This window comes from Grus americana, chromosome 1, assembly GCF_028858705.1.
Source record: "Grus americana isolate bGruAme1 chromosome 1, bGruAme1.mat, whole genome shotgun sequence".
NCBI classification, from domain to species: domain Eukaryota; kingdom Metazoa; phylum Chordata; class Aves; order Gruiformes; family Gruidae; genus Grus; species Grus americana.
The window spans coordinates 35,165,424-35,172,138 of NC_072852.1; the positions used below are offsets into that span (position 1 = coordinate 35,165,424).

The 6,715-nt window shown below is 40.8% G+C and overlaps 1 long non-coding RNA gene across 1 annotated transcript; it reads right to left on the reverse strand.

The window, feature by feature from the left end:
• Nucleotides 1–1,253: 1,253 nt before the first annotated feature.
• LOC129196353 (uncharacterized) lies at nt 1,254–5,755 on the reverse strand. Its single transcript, XR_008574158.1, has 2 exons — nt 5,287–5,755; nt 1,254–2,265 (listed from the first exon to the last, which is right to left on the reverse strand). It is a non-coding gene; the product is annotated as an uncharacterized LOC129196353 (long non-coding RNA).
• Between the last annotated feature and the right edge of the window lie 960 nt (nt 5,756–6,715).

A 6,715-nucleotide genomic window follows, 5' to 3' on the forward strand; every position in this document is an offset into this window, starting at 1 on the left:
AATACTTACTGTGAAATTTTAAATTTATTTATGTGCTTGAAGTTGCACAGTGGCTTCTTCAGCCAATTAGTTGTATATTCACTTTTGGTTGCTGTAGATGCAAAATCTGAAACTGGTTCCTTCCATCCTTCCTTCCTTCTGTCCTTCCTTCCGTCCTTCTTCTCAAACATCACGTTCTTCACTGTATGTCTCACAGACTTTTGTTTCTACACCCTGCTGTCTTACTTTGGCCCAAAGATAGCTACACTTGAATCCTCAGCAAAATGATATTGTAAAATTTATCCTCTCACAGTTGTAAAGCATGAAATTACTCTGATGGTATTGTACTCTTGCAGGCGTTGACTAACATCAAGTACTATCATACAAGTGGTGCAATGCAGAGTCCATATTGAGGCAGATTCTCTGCTAATGTTATTGCCTGTAGCTGCTCAGAGAATTTATTCCAGACTATTTGTGCAATCCTTCCTCTTAGTTTAAAAAGCCAGATGCCGCCCTTCTGTGCACATGCACTTGTGAATGAAATCAATGACACAGACGTGCTCCTTTCTGTACAGGAGAAGTATTTGACACAAAGCATTACCTTCTTTTCTCCTGCCAACTTAGACAATACCAGGAAATATGTTCCCAAGCAAAGGGATAATTCAATTAAAACCCCAGTCAGAATTTATCTCGATCTAAAAAAAAAAAAAGGGAACAGTGAGCCCACCATGGAGTCCAAAGACCAGGTTCTGGTTAATTGGAAGCCTAAAGAGCCAGTCTCCTTCCTTTTGTGGGTGGTGCTAAAATAGTTGCAATAATTAATCTGTTTTAACTCTGTAGCTAAAATTCTCCTGTGGGAAAAAACATTCCAAGAAAAAAAAAAAGACTTTGAAGAGTGGGGTGAATACTTTATTCTAAAATGTTGTGTTTACTCAAGAAATAGTTTTTGCTAAAGCTTGTTGATTCATTTTGTCATAAAGCAAGTTCTTATAAAAGTCCTCAGCATTTGTATACAGTTGTCAGACATTAATAGTCATGAATGTTTTGAGCAATCATCTTTTTACTGTGGGGTTTTTTCCCCCTTTTTTTTTTTTTTGAAAATACTTCTATTCACCCCCAAGAAGCCATTTTTCTACTTTACCTTTTCTCCCAGTTGGTGTAGAGATGTTGGTCTTTACTACCTCTAAATTTAAGAGAAAGTCAATTTTTAGTTAGGGAATACTAGATTAACTTAAACATACACTGAAAAAGAAGTCTCTGAAGCTGCTGACACGTTTATATTTTGCTTCTGGAGCAATTCAAAGGTTTTATTGAATGTTGCATTAAAGAATTCATAGAAAGCAGACAAAGAAAGTAGCCCTTGAAAGTCTGTTGTTCCATCCTCTGTTCTCAAGGCATATCTAAGGATGCCTAAACCATTCTTGGCAGAGATTTGTCCAATTCTCCCTTGTTGCAATTTAAATCCACTACCGTCTGTTCTCTCTGCACTAGCCTTCTACGGGTCTGAAGGCCATTACCATGTCTCCCTGCAGTCTTCTCATTTGTAGATGATGAAGAGCCTGGTCTTCTCAATGTTTCCCAGGCTCGGAGAGCTCTATCTGCTTTCCTCTGTATTCTGTCCATTGATTCCTGGCATTCCTGGAAACGATGCTTCAGACTGAAGAGTTCTGCATCTGAACGAAACCTTCCTATTGACACTTATCCAGGATGATATTTGCATTTCTTGCAACCTTGTGGCATTGCTGACGCATGTTCAGTCTGTGACCCACTGCAACCTCTTGACCCCGTTTGTGGAACTGCTGCCCAGTCATCCCCATCTCATATTTGTTCAGTTGATTATTCTCGAGTGCTGTGCTTTGGATTTGTCCTTACTGAAATGCGTTCCATTTGTTTAATGACCACATACCTGTTATTGCGGTAATGCATCTTCTCTATTTGTTCAGTTCATCCTTCTGAATTCAAATCCTGCCATCTGTGTAGGGCTTACAGCTTTTCCAAGCATTGTATCCTTTGCAAAACTGATACGAGTGCTATTGATTAATGAAATTACCGAAAAGTGTCAGATCTGGGATAAGTATTATACAATGCAATGGGTATGGGATGTCCCGGTCAGTGACTCCTTGTTACTGGAGCTCACGGGACAGGCATGGTGGGGACAGAGAATTATTCCACCGAGATGCCATGACTTGAGAGTGGTGAAGCGAAGTTTTATCAAACCGTCCAGGGCTGGGGAGCACTGAGCATCTTCAGCTACAGTGTTGATGAGGGTCCTCATGAAGTCCAAAGCTGAAAAGACAATAACCTGAAGTATCAGTGTCTCTTCCACACAACCAGGGAAGTTGTGTTTGCTATGGACCCTCCCTCTTTCTCTTTGTGGGTGTAGAAGTCAGCTCTACATCATCATACTAGAACTTTCTTTTAATATTTTCGTAATTTAAACTGTTTCATGAAAAATTAAATTGAGTTTATCTTAATTTTCAAAAAATCAAAAAAGTTATACTGAAGTAGAAGGAGAATGAAAAAAGCATATGAGCAGAAACTGGAAGTATTATTGGAAGGGAGCAAACAATCCGGAGCTAGAGCCATTGGGGTGGTCTGAGTATGAGACACATGGGGGACAGATCCATAGAAAACCATAGTGTGTATATTTTCTTGTTCATGGAAAAACTTGTTACTTTTCACTTTTGAAAGTACAAAACTCCCCCCACCCCACCCTCGACTTAAGTGCTACAAATGGTATGGTTCATTAGGAAATTGTATTTTTCTCAAAAAAATGATGACAAGGATATTTTTTCATTTTCATCAGTGCTCCTCCATGAAAATGACCCACTCAATATATTTGGGTTTCAGACAAGTTTTTCGAAATTTCGTGTCTTTTAAACTAACACTTCTATTACAGTTATTTTTTTCAATAACTTCCATTATACAGATACTTTACAAGAATGGTATTTTGACAATATATATTGCTGTGGAAAGTGCTTTTCTTTCTTACAACTTCCTGTAAAATCTTTCCTTATCTAAACTCGTGATGAAGATGAATTTGCTGTTCTTGCTAACAATGATTGCACTTTTTTCCAAGGTCAGTTACAAGAAAATAAGTAGTTTGAGCTGCACTGGCACTTAAACTTTGTGTCATTTAGCTCAGCACATGAAAAAGTAGAGATCCACAAGCAAACATTTTAAAATGTTTTGCCTGCGCATAAACCTTGAAATAAGCTGCAAGAATAATGCACACTTATACATAACTCCTTTGTTTTAGGTATGGTAAGGCAGGATTCCTGAGGCCAAACTTACATTTTTGTAAGGGCTCTTTAGGAGTATCTGCTTATTTAATGCAAGTAAAATCACCAAATACCACACCTGCTATGTATTGCATGACTTCTAAAGTATAGCCCTGCATTTCTTTTGAAAGGAGTAAGACATAAAAAAATTACATTGAAGAATAATGTGTCAGCTACGTAATTTTCCCTTAAGATATAAATGATTCAGAGAGGCTGATTCTTGCTGCTGTGTTACTCAGAGAACAACAATACAGCCTGATATAAAGCAATGTTTTGCTTCATATTGCTTTATATTGCTCTTGAACAAGTGACACTGCATTGTATCAGGATAAAAAACCAGAATCACATGCATAGTATCTCAAGCATTAGAATAATTAATAAGTGATTTTTGTCATCGAACGGTCCACTTCTAGCACATTTTGAATGAACTGACCTGGATTTAACTCAAGATTTGATCACTAGTCCAAAAGAGAGCAAATGTAGTTACCAAATCAATGACATATGACCACAACTGAAACATATTTGATGGAAAAAGGAACTTGAGAAACTATAAATTCATAGAATGGTTTGGGTTGGAAGGGACCTCAAAGATCATCTAGTTCCAACCCCCCTGCCATGGGCAGGGACACCCTCCACTAGACCAGGTTGCCCAAAGCCCCATCCAACCTGGCCTTGAACACTTCCAGGGAGGGGGCATCCACAACCTCTCTGGGCAACCTGTTCCAGTGCCTCACCACCCTCACAGGAAAGAATTTCTTCCTAATATCTGATCTAAATCTACTCTCAGTTTAAAGCCTTTACGCCTTGTCCTATCACTCCATGCTCTTGTAAACAGTCCCTCTCCAGATTTCTTGTAGGCCCCTTCAGGTACTGGAAGGCCGCAATAAGGTCTCCCCAGAGCCTTCTCTTCTCCAGGCTGAACAACCCCAACTCTCTCAGCCTGTCCTCATAGGAGAAATGCTCCAGCCATCTTCATGGCCCTCCTCTGGACTCTCTCCGACAGCTCCATGTCTGTCTTGTACTGGGGCCCCCAGAGCTGGATGCAGTACTCCAGGTGGGGTCTCACGAGAGTGGAGTAGAGGGACAGAATCACCTCCCTTGACCTGCTGGTCACGCTTCTTTTGATATAGCCTAGGATACGGTTGGCTTTCTGGGCTGTGAGCTCATGTTGAGCTTTTCATTCACCAGTATCCTCAAGTCCTTCTCCTCAGGGCTGCTCTCAATCCATTCTCTGCCAACCCTGTATATGTGCTTGAGATTGCCCTGACCTGGGTGCAGGACCTTGCACTTGGCCTTGTTGAACTTCATATGGTTCGCACTGTCCATGTCGCTGACCAAGATGTTAAACAGTGCCAGTCCCGGTACCGACCCCTGAGGAACGCCGCTCGCCACTGATCTCCACTTGGACATTGAGTCACTGACTGCAACTCTTTGAGTGCGACCATCCAGCCACTTCCTTATCCACTGAGTGGCCCATCTGTCAAATCCACGTATCTCCAATTTAGAGACAAGGATGCCATGCAGTACAGTATCAAATGCTTTGCACAAGTCCAGGTAGATGACATCCAGGGCAATAAGATAAGGCAGTAGTGTCTCCCTAGTTTATTAAGTTTGGAAATGTGCAACCTAAGACATTAACTTGTCCCATAATTTTGCAACCCTTATTCAAAGCTTGTATTTTGCATTTCAAGAAGTATTGTTACTCGAAATGAAAAATTGAAACTAAAGCGGATATTTTCAATTTTTTATACTTTATGATGTGCAAACAAAAGCTCAAACTTTATATTTTTAAAATGTGTGGGTTTTTTGTTATTTTTCATCTTTACCCCAAAATCTAGTCCATGCCTGGATTGCGGCACTCTTGAGTTGTCTTATCTACTTATCTACATCTCTTGAATAACAGATGCTGTTGGCTGACTGAAAAGCACCAGTTAGGAGTAATTGAAGGGTTAGATCCAACTCTGTTAGCCAGCATAAGCCTAGCCTACATATGGTGGCTGCCAACAGGGTGAAGGGACCGACTTACCTAGGCTGTTGTCACCTGCCTGCCACTTTCTTCCAGCTGGAAGTTTTTGTCCCTCTCCCTACCCCCAGCCTCCAGCAGAATTGAATGTCTGGTTACTCATTAACATTATTCCGTCAAAATGATTTGAGTGAGTTTAAATACTTCATAGCAAGGGATTTTTTTTTTTAAAAACCTGGATCAATTTTGACAGAACGGGGTTAGAGGAGACTATGCATGCAGTGACGCCAGCAGATGGGAAGGTGCAGCCATCTCGCCTGGGATGGGTGGGGAGACCTGAATAAGCAGCTTGGGGAAGTCTGCATGGGTAACCACTGACACTGGATCTGCCACAACCAGAGAAGTTTGTCTCACTGGGCTTTCTCCAAATCTAACCTCATCTCCAGTGCGTTTTTCAGTTAAGAAAAATGCGTAAGATGACAGCAGCATCAGTGAAATAGCAGCATCACAACATCTGAAAGGAACAAGGAATCCCAAGAAAAGGAGGAGTTTTTTAGCTGTAGTTTGTAGACTTTGGGATGGGGTGGATGAGTTTGTAACCTCTTTAATGCTTGGGATTAATTTGCCTTTGGAAGTCACAGCTGCTGCTAAAGCGTCGGTGCCTTCTCCCCTTCACTGAAAGCATTAGGAACTTGCGGCAGAGTTCATCACACCTCCCCATAGCTGCTCCCCAGCCACAGGAGGTTATTTCTCAGGACATCAGTGTTACAACGAGTGTTCAAGGAGTCCTGCCTCCTCTGATGTGCCTCTTCTGCTCGTCTCTCATTCCTACCCCTACACCGCAATGTATCAGTCTCTCCAGGGTTACTCGTAACCTAGATGCATTCAGCAATCCACCTTCTTGCAGAGCCCCACCAACGGCTCTGTGAGAATTGCTGGGGAGGAAGCAAACTGCTGTGGTGAAAGAGGAGAAGCCCAGGCTTCTTAAACTGGTTATGCCACTGAAGCCAGCAACAAGTGAAGCGACCACTGAGACAATAATTTCTCAAATTATTTTAGGATAAATATGTTAAAATGTTATATAAATTATGTGGAAGACTGTGCAGATGACTGTGCACGGGTAGGACATTTTGTTCAAGTTTTTAGGATAAGTAGTCCGAGAGTTTGCACATGTATTATGCTTTTCACCATGACAAAACAAGATTTTGTCTTTGGCTTTAGGATCCAGAATACATTGCAGTATGATGTATTAAATCTAATTATTGTAGCCACTTGCATTTGAAAGTTTCTGTTTATAAGCATAAGAACTAAAGCATTGATGTAACATTTTAGCTTCTGTGAAAAAAAAATTGCTCTTTAAACCCAGCTATTTTGACCCCAGCCAAGAGTGTGAGAACCATTACAACATTGTTCATTGATGAAATTTTGGTTACAGTTTTAAAACCTGTATTATCTGGGCAACAGTGAGTTCTTTTGTACTGTTTCTTCCTGT